This window comes from Castor canadensis, chromosome 7 (assembly GCF_047511655.1).
Source record: "Castor canadensis chromosome 7, mCasCan1.hap1v2, whole genome shotgun sequence".
Lineage (NCBI taxonomy): Eukaryota > Metazoa > Chordata > Mammalia > Rodentia > Castoridae > Castor > Castor canadensis.
The window spans coordinates 72,982,416-72,999,778 of record NC_133392.1 but is presented as its reverse complement, the minus strand read 5'-3'; the positions used below and the strand labels follow the sequence as shown (position 1 = coordinate 72,999,778).

Genomic DNA, 17,363 nt, shown 5'->3' with positions numbered 1-17,363 from the left:
TGTTGCTCTTCTTGGCATAGCATGACTCCATGCTAAGTTACCTAATTAGCATAAACTAGTAAGGCCCGCCATGAACAAAGACACTCCTATCACTCTGGAAATTCCAGATACAGAGAGGCTCCCACACAGAAACTAGGGGCGGGAATCTGAACTCTTTATTATACAACACAAGATGTATCACAGACAAAACAAGGCAGCAATCAACACAGCATATTGTTAGCAAAAGAACAGACTCATAGATCAATAGAACAGAAGACATAGCTCAGAAATAGACCCACACAAATCTACTCAACTGATAATAACAAAGGAATTGATAGTCTTTTCAACAAATAGCACTATTACTCAAAAGACATACAAAAAAATTAACCCAAATAACTCAAAAGTTAACTCCAAAAACGTATTAGACACTATACATTGTATACATTAACCATATGAAAAATATCAGACACAAATCCCAATTGAGCAACATTCTACAAAATAGCCTGACTAATACTCTTCGAAACTGTTACGGCCCTCAAAAGCAAAATGTAAGATACTGTTTGAACCAAGAAGACACTAAAGACACATGACTACTAACTGTAATATGGCATCCCAGGTGGGATCTTTGAACAGCAAAAGAGAGAGAAACTAAGAATAATGAATTTCCTTAAACTATCAATATTGGTTGGTTCATTAATGTGACAAATGTACCACAGTAAGATAAGATACTAATAGAGCAAACTAGGTATGAGTGAGACAGAAACTCTACGCTGTTCTAAAATGAAGGTTTACTTTAAAAAATTTAATGCATTTTCAATATTAAAAATTGTTAATTCTATAGGTAAAATAATGGAATTGTAAATTATATCTTAACAAGAATCATTATTAGTAAGTCATTCAAAACATACAGCCACCAGGCACAGTAGTTTACACCTCTAATCTTAGCATCTCAGGGAACATAGATGGGGAGGACTGTGGTTTCCAGGCCAGTCTTAGCAAAAAGTTCACAAGACCTCATTCTCAACCAATACAAACTAGGTATGGTTGTGTGTGACTGCCATCCCAGCTACTGGGAAAGTATAAATAGGAGGATTGTGATGCAAACCTGCATGGGCATAAACATAAATCTTTTCAAAAAATACCTAAAGGAAAGGGCTGGAGGTATGGCTCAAGTGGTAGAGCACCTATAGCAAGTATAAGATCTAAGCTCAAATCCCAATACCACCAAAACAAATACATATAAATTTCTAAGTATACTTTTACATACAAATATCTCATACTACATATTAAATGCTGAAGATGTTTAAGACTTACTCAAATCAATCCCAGCTTAGGAAAAAGAAGTAGATGAATAAGAATGTAAATGAAAAAAGACAGACCATGATTTGATCACTAGAAGTTGGGGGATTGGTATACTGTAACCCCATAAATCTCCTCTTTAAATATGTTGAAGTTTCCATAAATAGGTAAAGAATTATCTGATTTTAAAATTTAACAAAAAATAAACTATAGGAAGTCTTTCAAAGAAACAAAAAACGAAAAAAGAAAGGGAGGGAGGTGTGGGAGGAGGGAGGGAGGGAGGGCAGATCTCTAACAGAAAAAAGAAAAACACTCCTGTCCTTAACACACTGGTCCTAAACACACCTGTCCTGAACAAGTCCCTCCTAACACAACTGAAGCTTTGGAAAGAAGAGACCAAAATGACAAGAGGAAATGTGCTTTTGTGGGTCAAAGTCTGAACTCATTTGAATGCAAATCCTCACTCATTTACAAATAAGCCCAGGAATCTTGACTAAGAGAAATCACTTCTCTCTAGGCCATGGCCTAGATACAGGATGAGCACATGCTGTGTTGTTATACATCCAGGACACAATGCAGTAAATTTCAAACTTGCTGTTTAGGGTAGGTGGCTGAATACTACAAAGAAAGAGATGAACTGCCACCTCACACAAAACAATGTGTTTTTACAAACTGAAGGTTGTGGTGACCCTGCTCTGAACAAGTCTACTAGTGCCACTTTTCCAGCATCATGTACTCACTTCATGTTTTTTGGTCACATTTTAGTAATTTTCATAATATTTTCAACCTTTTTATTATTATTTACAGTGACCTATGACAGTGATATTTGATGTTACTATAATTGTTTTGAGTTGCCATGAACCACAACCATGACAATGAACTTGATCAGTACATCAAAAGTCAGTGTTCCGACTGTAAAAAAAAACAAAGAAAGAAAGAAACAGAAAATAGGAGAAAAAAAAAGACTCAATGGATTTGTAATAGTCAACTCTCACAAGTTTTAGGAAAGGAGCACAAAAAACAGAGGGGATAAAATATTCCATATTTGAACAGAGCAAATTTCCTATTTAAGAAGGTATCAAAAATGCTATTATCTTGTTTAGAATTATTACGTGGTAGGTACCCAAAACAAATTTTAAATTCAGACTTACAATCAGCCCCAGTGACTTCTCCCATTGTGACACCCAAAAGACTTCTCCCATTGTGACACCCAAAAATTCCCAGACAGATTTCAGATACAGAAGTGTTAACAAAACTCTACCTGGAAAATAGGCTGAGGTAGATGATCTAACCCTGTAAGAAAAATAATCTTTTCTATTAAAGTACTTGTCGCCCCCTTAGATTACTTAAAAATTCCTCAGGTCACCATCTTAGGTGACTTGCATGTTTAAAGGGTCCTTGCTTCTTTTTCCAGATTCCTATATGACTCTATTGTCCACCAAACTGCATGCCTTAACCCATCCCCCAAGCCTTTTAGCCAATCGAGGGAGACTGTGAACCTTTGACCTGGACAAATCCTGGGTAAGGGGCAGGTACAACTGCGTCAGGGATATAAGAAGGAGCCACTGTCGGCCATTTTGTGCTCACGTGTCTGCTCAGCTGGAGTGAGTACAAGCTTGAACCCTTTTGATCAAAAGACATTGCTTTGTCAAGATTTTCTGTCTCTTGTGTATCTGTTTTTAGCACCGGAAGGTCTTTAATTCCAACAACCCTAAGGAAAACTCAAATGGCCAGATGTAGTTAGAATGATCAACATTAAATAAGTTTAAAATAGGCATTATAGAAATTTCCTAAAAATAGAGCTAGCTCCAGACCAACAGATAAAAGAGGGCTCTGCTGATGTGTCCATACAAATTCTTTACCAAAAAAAACAGACTGTAAAACAAAATTTTTACTTAAAAAAAAAAAAAACTTCAGTATTCTGTGAATTAAAAAAAAAGGAAGACTTCAGCTGTAGCTCAACTCACTGTAAATTTCTCTTTTCTCTCATAAAATGACCTCAGACTTTATTCCATTCTTCCCAGGAACAAACCTACTTTCACATTCAAGAAAACCTTAAAATGAACACTGCATATAAATTTTTAAATATGAGCACTTCAGAGGAAGAAATGAGTAGGGAAGGGTTTAGCTCTGACTTTAAAGTGCCTCTTTCAAAAGGCAGAAAGAAATACTGTTTCATCTGGGAGTGCCCATGCAGAAAGTATGATTTCTCACAAAATATTTTAAGAATTTTACTATAATAAAAAAAACAAAAAAGTTTCAGAAAAATCAAGTAATTTTCCTGATAAGTAAAATAATCCCTGGAACCTGTATATATGTGTAGGTTACATGGCAAGGTGGGGAATTATGGTTGCAGATGTAATTGTGATTGCATCAGCAGGCCTCAGAATAGGAACACTATCCTGAATATCTGAGGGCCCAGTGTAGCAGTCACTCCTTGCAATGGAAGAGGAAAGCTAAAGAGCATCAGGAGAATGGTCAAAAAGATGTTGTGCTTTAGTTCTGAAGATAGAGGAAGGGGCCATGAGCCAAGGGCAGCTATAAAAAACTGCGAAAGGTAAGGAAATTAATCTCCCCTGGAGACTCCAGAAAGGCACACAACTCTGCTGACATACTGATTTAGCCCAAGTAGACCAGTGTGTGACTACTAATCTCTAAGATGTAAAGATAATAAATTTGTGTTCTTTAAGCTACTGTAATTGTAGAAATTTGTTATAGCAGAACTTGTTTCCTCAAGTTCTATAATCAGACATATTTACTTCTCCTCTTTTACATTTAATCCTATTCCTATTACCCGTACTTTTTAATAATTTAAATATCAGAGTCCTCATTTCTGTGGTGCTTCCTAGGCTGAAAGGATGACACATAAACATAGTAGCACCTTTAAAGGAAGGAGAAAAGAGTCAAGGGTATGAATGGTGGAACTTCAAAGGCTGCCAGTCATACAATATGCTGTGGACTCACAATAAGCCCAAATCAAGTTTTGCTAGACTGGACTTCATTTAAGCCTTTTAAAAATTCACTTAAGCTTTTATAGGTTTCAGGCAAATAATTTTAGCCATTTCACTAAAACAGTGGGTGGTAGATTTCAACTAACATGTATTCTTAATAAACTGATGTCAAGTGCATTGGTGGCATAAGGCAGTCCGTTTACAAGATAACAGAAAATGAATGTACTTAGAGGCCCTGATTCCTTCAGTAATCAGAATTTTCTTCTTTTAGATTCAATTTCCTGTCTGTAAAACCAGCCAAATTACAGTGCATTAGTGAGTGCCCATGTAAGCTGAGCATAGTACCATCAGATGCACTGCTTATTACATCAAATGGAGTTTCAGAAATTTAAGGAAAAGCATTTCTTTTTGTTCTTTTTACTACTGAATTTCACATCTGGTGTACAGTGTCATTTTTGGGGGAGGGGCAGGGGAATGGTAATGAAAATATGAAATAAAATTCATGAGTAATTTCAATAATCCCAGAAATGTATTAATTCTAGGACTTAAGATTCACAATTACATTCTGGATAAGAATAGAAAGTGACCATATAGAGGAAAATCACAACCATCATGGTGTTAGCAGTAACTAGGCACTATGATATGCAAAAGTTTCTCAACAGCTGAACAGGTGTTGGTATGGACATAAGTGAGATGACAGAATTGTTTCAATATTTAAATTATAAAAAGAAATATGCACTAAGAGTGTCACTGCAATGCTCAATAACTGCAAAATACTGAAAATTATCTTCATCCCATTGTTGGGGAATAACTGAATAAATAATGTACAAAATAAAATAGTATGCAGCAGTATGAAAAGAATGAAGAAGAGCTCTATGATGTGATATGAACTGCATAAATAAATAAGTCATGATCTGAAGGGAGCCTAAAATGAAATATAAGCCACAGCAAATGAAGTTAACAGTATTACAAATAAATAGCAACCACACTTAGAAGGATGAGAACCAAAAGAACATAGGTAAATTTGGAAAATAGTACTTCAACTGTGTAATGTAAGGCTAAAATTTTAAAAAGAACAGTAAATAAATACTGTATGTTATTTTATTTTTCATGTATTTTCCATGTGTAGGTAAATTTATTTTGTAAGTATAGTTAGCAAATTGAAACTGTATACCTATTTATATATATATATATTAATCAATATATAGTTAACATATCCTTATATATCATACAGTATAATCCTAACACACACACACACACACAAAAAAAACCTAAGTAATATACTGTACTTTAGAGCCAAGTTTCTCACTTTCTGAGAAAAGGGTTAAAAATAAGGAAAAAGGAAGGGCTAAAATGAACTCTGTAGTTCTTGACTGCAATCAAAGGCATCAGTATGAACTACTGGTCTTTAATATATATATAGATGGATAACAGAAATATAGATGCATGTTTATAGACATACAATGCACCTCTGTCTATTACAATGCCTAAAAGCTCCAGTAGTGACAAGCACATCTAGCACCTAGATCTTCATTTCTAAATTTTCTACACCAATAAAACTTCCTTGGTAAGATGACAATTTAAGTGCTAAGACAATGCAAATACAAGATAAGCCTGGAATATTTTGTGGTATCTGAAAAAGATAAAATGCTCAGTAAATAATAAGGCATTCCAGAAAGACATAGGAACCACATGAAGGCACTTCCAACAGCCAAATTTGGAATAATCTGAGTAGTAAATAACAATGAATTATACACATAAATATATATAATCCTGTACTGACCTAGACAGAGCTAGACAGATAGATAACAGATAGATCAATAGACAATGATTCTTCTTTATAGTAAAATTCCAATTAATAAAGAATCAGACGCTAAAATTAATGGACGAAACTGGAAAACATAGAATGTTTCCATAGTATCAAAATATCTTAAAATAACTTTGCATTAGAGAAACCTGGTAGACATCCCCTTAATGAAGGGGGGAAAGTCAATGCCTACAGTAATAACCCAAACTGAAATCATGTACTTTCTGATATGATGCACTGAAAAGCTTATGTTTCTGTTGCATTCTTGCCAAAAATGCATAATCATAACCTCAGCATGAGAAAACATCATTAAAAACTTACATGTAAGACCATTTTACAAAACAGTGGATCAATACTCTTCAAAAGTATGAATAGTATGAACAAAAAAAGAAAACACTGAGAACTGACACAGCTGGAGGAGTCAAGGGGATTGGACAAGCAAATATGATGTGGGACCCTGAACTGGACTCTGGACCACATGAAAGACATTAGTAGGAACATTGGCAAAATTCAGAGAGGTCTGTATTTCAGTTAGCATTATATTAAACTTAATTTCCTTGTTTTGACCATTGTTTTATGGTAATGTAACATGTTAACACATTTAGGACACTGTGCATGAAACTATAATGCAAATCTATGTTTTTGAAATTTTTGTGTCTAAAATTAGTTCAAAATAAAAAGCTAAAAGAACAAATCAAAAACTCAAGCCTCCCCCCCTCCCAGAAAAAAAAGCCTCTATCTTATATACCACCTCTGGGAAGAAAAACAGTTCCTACTTGTCACCTTCAGATTAACCAGAAAGCTTATTAAACATGAATAAAAGGATCTCAAAACTGAATAGTTACAATGTGGGAACTTAAAATGTTTAAAGGAGAAGGAATACATTTTCAAAATAATATATTTCTTCAAGTACTAAAAAACAAGGAAAGAGAAAATAAGTAAAGTCCCCAAAACAAAACGAAAAAAATAGAACTTCAGTTAGAAAATGTCTCCAGTCACTTGATGCAACACTATCGGTTATGACATGTAACATACTAATTTTACAGCAAGAGGCAAAATTTGGGGTTCCTCATGGTTGGCCTAATGTTCTCATGCCATGAGAAAATCTCATCATACATTTAAAAGATAGAGGATCCACAGATCAACTTTCCATCTCTGCCTCCATGCAACCAAATTTAAACTACCAAGTTGGCAGTTTCTGTAAATACAGGTTGCCTGACTCCTAAAACCAGGAAAGGGGTTAAAGAAATCAGAATACCACCTAAACACCACTAGAAATTGAAGAGCCTGTAAGCAGTGCATTCTGTTTTGGCTTTTGCTTTAGTTGCCACAGGACAATAAAATAGAATGGCCTGAGTTGAAAATTTTTAATTACTCATGTTGGGTAGAACAGCAACCTTACCAACTCTTAAAATCCACCTAATCAGTTAAAAAAGATTTAATTTCTCAGCTTCAGTGTTCTTGTAAGTAAAAACAAGTTTTTTGGATCCAACTCACAGAACTCAAGTTTTCTCCATAAATACTATTAACACATAGGTGCTATGCTATGTAAAGGGGACATGGTGGGAAACAAATTACTCTTTTTTGTTAACAAATTACATTTACATTCAGTAACTTTTTCTCTGAAACAGTCTCTGACTTGGAAATTAGTCCAACAACTCCATATTTATGAAAGAAAAAAATATTCTGCTCATGATCTCAGGAAATGTATATAAAGATGTGAAATAGAAACACTGAACAAATGTTTAATACTGTATCAATCTTATACTATTTTTAAAATGATTTGTAAATATCATGCCCTTTTACTATGAAATACCAGATTTTCCTACCTTCCCATTTTCTTATTTCCCTAGCTTCTTTTCTAACTACTCTCTACCTTATACTTTACACACTCATCAATGCTGATATTCCTCCCATGATTTTGTGATACCCCCATACTACATGCTGTTCCTATGGCTAAAATGCTCAAACTCTCATTTCCTTGGCCAGTATGTCAACTTTGTATTCATTCTTCAAAACTCAATTCAAATGTCATTCTTTGAACCTTTCCCTCTTTCTTTTTCAACCCCTCCCCCACAAACACAAAACAGAGTTACACCTCCCTTCTGTGTTATTTCAAGTCCTCATACATACTAATCATATCACTTATAAATCCATCCTGTGATCATGCTTGTACCTATCATACTAGGATTTTAACTCATTAAGGATAAAGACAGCCTGTTCATCTCAGTGTCCTCAGATTTTAAAAATATATCTGCAACATAGAAATTAAAAAAATAATTATTGAATTATACTTCATATTGTAATATACTTAACCTGTAAGATATTATTACTGAATGACAAAAATATGTTTGAAGGGTCACAACTAAATTTGGTGAATTTAAACTTTTTTGAAACATAAAAGTTACATTAACAGGGTAAAATGAACCTATGCTGATATTAAATGTACATTGACGATTTCACAAATCTGCTCCCCAAAAAAATATCTTCTCAGAAAAATTTAGTTTTTCATCTCACTATATTCCCTTATCTGTAACAACTGAGTTGTAGTAGATCACTTCTATTCTCTAGTTTTATGTCAGAGCACAGGTGGAAGTATCAGTATGAGCTTGAGATTTTCATTTACCTATATTATGACCGTCTTAACTTTCTGAAAGCCGTCCCACCTCTATCCCATCTGTGTTAGCACCACATTTTAGTTAGTTGCAGCTTGCTATTATGACACGTGACACCTTAGAAACTTTCTTTGAAAAGAGGTTATGTCACAATGTGTATGGGAAAATATTCAACAACAATAAACAGTACCTTTAGTTTAAGTGTTCCTAATTATTTTAAGTGAAATGGCCATATGTATCAGGTCTTCACAGCATCCATTTAAACAAGTATTTCTTGAGGCCTTACCTAGTGCCAGAAACATAAAGAACCAATGAGAGAGAGAATAAAGTACCAACTCCACTCAAGATACGTAGTAGGAACTAGAGATTAAAAAATGGTTAAACTAACTGAAATTAGGTGAGAACAGATCCTAGACAGAAGAAAGCCAAAGGTTAGATTTCACATTCCAAGGAATGGGAAAACCCAACAGGAAAGTAATGTCAGACCAGCAATTTCAGAGAGTTTGGCAGAATAAATTATTACTTACAAGTTCTAAAAGTAAGGAAATACGGTTTTGAGGGTTTCTTTTTTTCCCCTATAGTCAATCATTTATGGAATTTGGTCAATTATACCCTTTCTACCCATTTTCAAAAATTCCCTCTTTTCTAGGTCTCCACTGTGCCACCACCCTGGCACAAGCTACTTCAACAGTAGCTTCCAGCATCCTATCTACCAATCCATCTGACTCATTCTTTTATACAGAGCATTTTAAAACTGTAAATCAAACCTATATCCCTTCCCAGGTTAAACTCCTTCAATAACTCCCTTTCAGTTACAAGACAAAGATCCAAATCCGTATTGCTCTATAAAAGTCCTATGCTGACAGCCTCCTCTCCTGACACCTCCTCTTTACCTTGTGTCAGTGCTACGGCTATGCTGGCCACCTTACAGCTCTCACATATCATAATCTCACGTGCCTCTTCCTAACACACCCACACACACACACATAAAACATTCTTCAATTACTGATACCTCTCCAACCTAGTTTGCCCCTGAGCTAACTTAGCCTAAACAGTTCCTAGAAAGGCCTTACCTAGACCAGACCTTTCAGTAATACACTTTTTCAGTTTCTAACTCTCCTATATAGCATTTTCTCCAGTCACCAATTGAAGCTACGAAGTTAATGAGTTATCTAAATATTTCAGCTACATGTGTCCTCCCTAACTAGAAAATAAGTATTACTAGAAGAAAAACCTGTAGTTTTCTGATCATTGCATTCCCAGTGCATTGCACATAATAGATACTCAAGTATACTGACTGGATCTATGGATGTCTTTCACTGAGAACCAGAAGACTGGTTCTGGGAATGACTGCAATGAGAAAAATCAAATAACTAAAAAGCTTACAATGACTAATATTTGGTTGTGACTGTTAATTTCTGAGTCTTTAAAAATTGTATGTGATGTTCTACTATAGAGATCAGCAAACTTTTTCTTAAAGGTAATATAGTATACATTTATATAGTAAATATTTTAGGTTTGTGGGCAATGCAGTCTGTTACAACTATTCCATCCTGTCACAGTAGCATGAAAGCAGCCACAGACTACACATGTGAATAACAAGGCATGGGTTGTGTTCCAAAAAAAACTTTATTTCCAAAAATAGGTGGGCAGCCCGAAAGCAGTAGCCTTCTGGCCAGACCTGTTAATATATCCTGAAGAATCAAGAGACAGAAATCAAACAAATGCAAGAAAAAAATTAAAAACACTCTCCTCTCCTTTTAAACTCATAAAGAAGCCGTCCCTGAAATAATGATCATAAATATCTTCCTAACGCTGTACTCTTAATGCTTTAGCATATTTTTCATTAGAAACACACATGGAACCTTCCTTTAATGGTCAGAATGAAGTATGTTTCCTTTCTCAGTCTGGACTGAGTTTCTTGTGAAGTAACAAAGTCACTTCATAGACATTTCTCAGTAACTAGAATTGCAGTACAAGAGTGGGAATTTTTTTAATTTTTAACTGACACATAAAACTGCACATACTAATATACAGTAGAATTTAAAACACATGCTGATCATATGAAGGAAAAAAGAAGAAATACAGAAAGTTCTCCATGTGTCATCCCCTTTCATTCTCAGAATCTAGCTTGGTGCAGAGAAGAGTAAGAAAAAAGCAGAAAATCAGAAAGTTTTGATTTTCAAAAAAAGGAATTCTCCAGTAAGACTGCAAATGAACCATTTTTCAAGGGCAGACATTCAATAACAGAAAATAGAGAACAGGAGCAAACAGAAGTACTGACAATAAAAAAGTAACTTTCTTTACCTTATGGAAAACAAATATAAATCTATGATACAGTAGAAACAATGAATTGGGAACTAGATGGTCCAAGTTTTAATTCTTCTATATCTCTAGAGTGGCTATGTGATTTTATATTTCTAAAAATGAGTAAGGCTAAATGATCTGTATGACCTTGATTCTATGACATTTAATTTTTCTGCATTTATATGCATTGTTGCTTTATGACAGTATCACTTTACCAAGTGGATGGAATGAAGGAGGAAAGCAGTGTATAAATTCAATTGCGATAACTAATATATATAAAGTAAAAATTTTTAATATATAAATTGATGGCTACAGAGTGTAGATACAGAGTACAGAGACCAACGACCAGCATAACAAAAGCTGAGAGATATATAAAGTTACTTTGCCATCCCTAGTACAATCACACCAGTTAGGCTGAGCATTTGTGAATTTTTTTGCATGTGGTGCATGGAATCAAACCCAGAGCCTCCTGTATGCTATCTACCAGAGCTACACTCTTAGCCCAGAGCTGTTATGATACATCTCAACAGAAACATGATGGAAATGCAGAACAAATAATAATAATAATCAAAGGAGTGAAAATAGTCCACAGACACAAGAAAAAAAGATGCTTTATTCCTCAGCCAGATGGAATCTAGATCTGCAATTTAAGCAGCTGTGGATGTAAGGCAATCAACAATATCAAATAGATGCATTTATCACTTATGCTACTAATAAAGAGCATGTCATTACATTGCGCTCTTTAGAGTCCTAATCTAATGTTATACTTGAGTACTTGACACCCTTTTCAAGTCAGTATCAAAAAACTTTTTACTGGAAAACAGAGTTGAGAATGTTACTCATTGTATTGTACTAATTAAAAAATTGTACTCGTTATATCATACATTTTAAAAAGGAAAAAATTTAAAATGTGACAACATTGTCTCCATCATTCTATTCTTAACTCCTTTCTTAAAAAGCAGTCATCTTTAAATTCTATGTTAGTTCAGAAAATATGAACATGCGCACATGTGCATACATAGCTACAAGTTATATACAGTTATTATAAGACATCAAGAGTATTATAACAAATTAAGAACAGAAACATTTTAAGAACTCAGCCAGGCATGGTGGTGTATACCTGTAATACCAGCACTCAAGAAGATAAGGTAGGAGGACCATGAGTTCAAGGCCAGCCTGGGCTATATCAATTCCAGGCGAGTCTGGGCAAAATAGCAAGCACCCTGTCTCAAAAACAACCAAACAAAAATTAAGATCTCTGAATAATAAAAACAAAGAGAAAGGAGTGGTTAATTCTAATCAAAAAAAGTCACTTACCAAATACCAGCACACACTAAGTCAGTATTGGGGGGAGGAGAGATACTAAGCAGCGGTCTTCACAATCTTATAGGAGAAAAAAAAGCACAAAACCAGGCTGTGATTTTAAAATACTCTGTGGTCTTCCATTAGGAGGTAAGGACAGAGAATGCTCTGAATGCAACATTAGAAAATAAGTAAACTTTTGGTTGGCAGAGGAACCATGCGAAGAGGGCTTTCTAGGTGAAAGAAACATAGGCAAAGGTACAGAATGTGAGCATTTGGAGAAATATAGGTAACCTCAAGTGATCTTTGCATGAGGATGTATGTGACATACAGTGGGATAATAAAGAGCCCTAAACACATACAGGTATAAAGAAGAACAATGTGGTCTTCAGAGTTTAATGAACAAAATCTGACAGTAGTAGAAAGCCTGTTTAATGGGTTGAAAAACTAGCAGAATGGAGATAAGGTGCCACTATCACTAACATATATGAATACACTTCACAAAGATGAAAGCATGTCTGTTCTCTTCCTGAAAGTGAAATAATCTAGGGTAATTAAGTTACAATAGGATCACCAATACAAAGTTAGAGAATAATTAAAATTTTTCTGGGCTTCCGCTACAACTCAGGATAAAATCAAAGAAGACAAATATATGTTGTACTTGATATTTTGATTTTCTTCTTCCTTATTTTTGGAGTAGAGAAATTCCAAAAATCAACACAAGTAACCTAGGGAACTCATATACCCACATAAAACTACTGATAAGAATATTATGATGCAGCACACATTTGAATCTCAATAAGGTATATCCTGAATCAATAACCAAGGCAGAAACCCAAATCTAGCCAATTGTTCCTTACTAAAAGACACATAAATGTACAGTAAAATGTGTTATCATCATCAAAATCATGGGTGTGTTGTGTTGCCGGTGTATCAAAAGCATTAAAGAACATTCAAACAAGTGTTTACATCTACTTTTTAATGTGAAAAAGAGGCTGGGCAGAGTGACTCATGCCTATAATCCTGGCTACTCAGGAGGCAGAGAACAGGAGGACCACAGTTCCAAGCCAGCAGGGGGAGGCTGTGCGAAGGGGCTGTCCAGGCCACAATCTCAACCAATGGCAGAGTGCAGTGGCCTGCACCTGTCATCCCATTTACTGGGAAAGAACAAATAAGAGGATCATGATCTGGCATAAGTGAAACCCTATCTCAAAACTAACCGACATAAAAAGGGCTAGTGAATGGGTCAAGTGGTAATTGCAAGGCCTGAGTTCAATCCTCAGTACTGCCAGATGATAGATAGATAGATAGATAGATAGATAGATAGATAGATAGATAGATAGATAGAGGATGGACAGATATACAGAGGATAGATAGATGGATACATGGATGGATGGATGGATGGATGGATAGATAGATAGATAAAATGATTATTTAAATGATAAGAAGTTAAACTTGTCTACTATGTAAAAATAAGGCAAGGAAAAAAGGGCACAGAAAAACAAAGCCAGGCACTTTCAGGGATCATTAGGTTCAAATATTCTTTAGGCATCCTATAAACATCATTCCAGCCAGGCATGGTGGCACATGCTTTTAACTACTTGGGAAGCTGAGACAGGTAGATCATGAGTTCCAGGCCAGCCTATGCTACACAAGTGATCCTTTCACAAACAAACAAAAAAAAAAATTAATTAAAAAAAAAATCATTCCAAAAATAAGAGCACTCCATGTGATGGTTTAAAATTATTACTTCCTAAACATTTTAGTGTTAGGAAATCAGTCATCGTGACATTGTACTTCAACTTCTCTTCAATGTGAGCTCTTATACTGGTCACAGCACTGCAGCAAAGAGGATTCTGAGTATGGCTCACTGTGTTTACAGAGAGAACGTGTTTGCTAATATTGTATACATAAATATTATGATAAATCTGCCAGAAAAATACTGTATCTCATTTTTAAAAGTTAAGTATGAACTAAGGATTTACTGAGATGAAAATGCTCATATATCCTTGGTAGATACAAGGCTATAAATTCAAACATCCAGACTAAGAGTACAGTAATTAGTAAACTAGTTCCTGACCTATCAGTGTCAATTTACTACTCCTCTGGAATACATTTGGGTCTGAAACAGGAGACAGTAATGGGTGTACAGTTTTTTCAAAGGATTATTACAAAAATATAAAGGATGATAAACAAAAAAATGATACTATCATGCAATGAATAAAAATATATGCTGGAGATCCCCAAATCCACTCCCAGGCTAGATGACACACTAGGAAGACACAGGATTCAGGATACAGTCATTCACAGCTAAAATTTATACTGGCAAAAGAACATAAAGCACAATAGCAAAGGAAAAGGCACATGGGAGGAAGCTGAGTATATGACTATACTCAAAATACTCAACAACTAGTATCATGGGAATCACATGGTTGTTATACCATTCAGGCATGGACTTCCCTAGTTTCAGCCCTGGAGGTAGTTATCTCATTTAATACAAAAAGAAACACAGAGAATCCTAGGACACAGAGCAAGTAGATGAATTTAGCTTGTTCCAAAGCCTTGGCTCCTATTCATTATGCTACAATGGCTATAAATATATAAATACCTTCATGGCCAAGGATGAGAAAGAATGTTTTAATCATACTCACATGTACAACATGGGAGTACAGAGAAAAAATATAAACATTACTAAATTTAAAGATTACTAATTTAATTATAAATTTAAAATTAGGAATGGTAAAAGACACAAAAACCAAAGATAAAAGCAATGAGTTCAGACTGAACCTATAACACACTGAAAAAAATTAAATTCTATTATTGATAAAAGGACTAAAACTCAGCAAAAGAAATGAGGAATTCACCTAAAAGGAAACAAAACAGCCAGCAAATGTAGGAAAACATGAAAAAATAATGGTGTAAATGCAAATTAAAACAATATAACATTTCACACATACCAAACTGGTTAAAATTTTAAAGTCAAACAATAGCAAGTGGGGTAAAGATGAGGAAGAACAAGTTCTCATTCATTACTGGAAAGTATGAACTGGTAGAATGACTTTAGGAAGAAACTTGGCAGCGTTTAGTAAAGTTCAAGATACACATATCTTCTGATACTGTAATACTATTCTTAGATTTATATCTAGAGAAATTCTGACATATGATCAAAGAAACTTGAGTAAGAATATGTATTGCTATACTTTCTCAACATCAGTAGGAATAACTCAAAAGCCAATAAGCAGAGAAACAGAAAAAAAAGTTATGTCCACATAAAAATAAGAGAATTCAACTTGTAATATAAATATACATGTATCACAAAAACATAAAATTGAAGTTAAGAGACAACATAGTGTATTGCTTATTAAGGTGTAAAACATACATACAAAACAATATTAAGTACTGTTCATAGATATATAAATGTATTAAAGTTAAAAAATGAAGATGGCCTACACAACTTGCCTTAGAATTCATTATTTTAAAGTAAAGTACACTGAAAGAACATCACTGTTATATTTAGTACGAGGGTGTTTAATGAATACATTGTTTACCATATAAAACCTTCTCATTTGGAGAATACATTCATATGTTAATGGAAACAAAAGGCTAAAAAAATCAATGAACTTTTTACATCAAGAATTTTAGAAGGAAAAAGCAAAGTAAACTAAAGCAAAATGGAAGGAATTAATTATTTTCTACATGAAGAATTTTAGAACAGAGGGCAAAGGAATGGCTCAAGTGGAAGAGCACTGGTCTAGCAGTGCAAGACCTTCTCTAAATTCAAACCCCAGCACCACCGAAAAAAGAAAAAAAAAAAGACAATTGTGGAAAAGAAAGAGCACAGTAAACTTTTTAAAAAGGAAAGAAAATAAAAGGAAAGGAGCCAGGTAACCTATAATCTCAGCTATTCAAGAGGCAGAGATCAGGAGGAGTATGGTTGGAAGCCAGGCCTAGGGAAATAATTTAGGAGACCTTATCTCGAAAAAAAACATCACAAAAAAAGGGCTGGCAGAGTGGCTCAAGTGGTAGAGCGCATTCCTAGTAAAGCATTGAGCATTGAGGACCTGGGTTCAAACCCCAGTGCCGCCAAAAAAAGAAAAAAGGAAGATAGGAACCAAAATCTGTAAAACAAGAAATAAGCAAGAGCCAGAAAAGCTAAAAATTGGTTCTTCGAAATGAAGAAAATAAGAACAAATGTCAACTAGTAGCTTTAGGAATGAAAAAGTAGACATCACAATTAGACTATAAAGATATTAAAAAGGAAGGTAATCCTGAACAACTTTTACCAACGAAGGACAAGTTTAGATGAAATGATCAAATTTTCCAAAAATCAACATAAAAAGAAAATTACATATAAAGTTTAATGGGCCAAAATCTGTTTTTAAAACCTCTTCACAGCAGGGCACCAGTGGCTCAGCTACTTGGGAAGCTGAGATAAGGAGAACCTCAGTTCAAGGCCAAACGGGGAGGGGGTGGGGGGGAGTTCAAAAGACCCCATCTCACCTAACACCTAGGCATGGTGGCAAGTGCCTGTCATTCCAAACTACTCAGGAGGCTGTGATTCAGAGGATCAGGGTTCCAGGCCAGCTCAGGCACCCAAAAAAAAAAAAAATTCCATTATAAAGCTGGATATGGTATGCTGGGATCACTCCACTCATCTCAGCAATTTAGGAGGTTCATAATCCAGGCCAGCCTGGGCAAAAAGCAAGACCCTATCTCTAAAAGTAAAAAGGGCCAGAGGCATGGCTGGAGTGATACAGTGCCTGTCTCACAAGCAGGAAGGCCAGAGTTCAAACCCTAGTACCAATAATAATACTACAAACAAAAACAAACCCTCTCACAAAGAAAACTCCAGGTAAAGAAGACTGAATTCTAGTAAATTATTTTAAACACCTAAGGAAACAGTTAACATCAGTGGTACACAAATTTCAAAGGGAAGGAAAACAGGGGACACTTCTTAACTCATGAAGCCACCATGAGCTTGATACCAAACAAAAAAGAGGAAAATTAAAAAGCAGAACAATATTGCTCATGAACATAGATACAAAAAATACAAAATATTAGCAAATCAACTCTAATAACATTTAAAAGGATAATACATTACAA

The 17,363-nt window shown here is 34.8% G+C and overlaps 1 protein-coding gene across 11 annotated transcripts in view; it reads right to left on the bottom strand.

Moving 5' to 3' along the window:
• Ccser2 (coiled-coil serine rich protein 2) overlaps positions 1–17,363 on the bottom strand; it is a 152,116-nt gene that overhangs the window by 95,404 nt on the left and 39,349 nt on the right. Inside the window, exon 4 of one of the 11 annotated variants that reach the window (XR_012449773.1) lies at positions 8,842–8,937. The exons of 9 other annotated variants lie outside the window; for them this stretch is intronic. The gene's annotated coding sequence lies outside the window, so the exon portion shown is untranslated. Of the gene's footprint in view, positions 1–8,841; positions 8,938–17,363 lie in introns of those variants that run through there. One more of the 11 variants, XM_074079327.1, reaches the window with a different exon arrangement.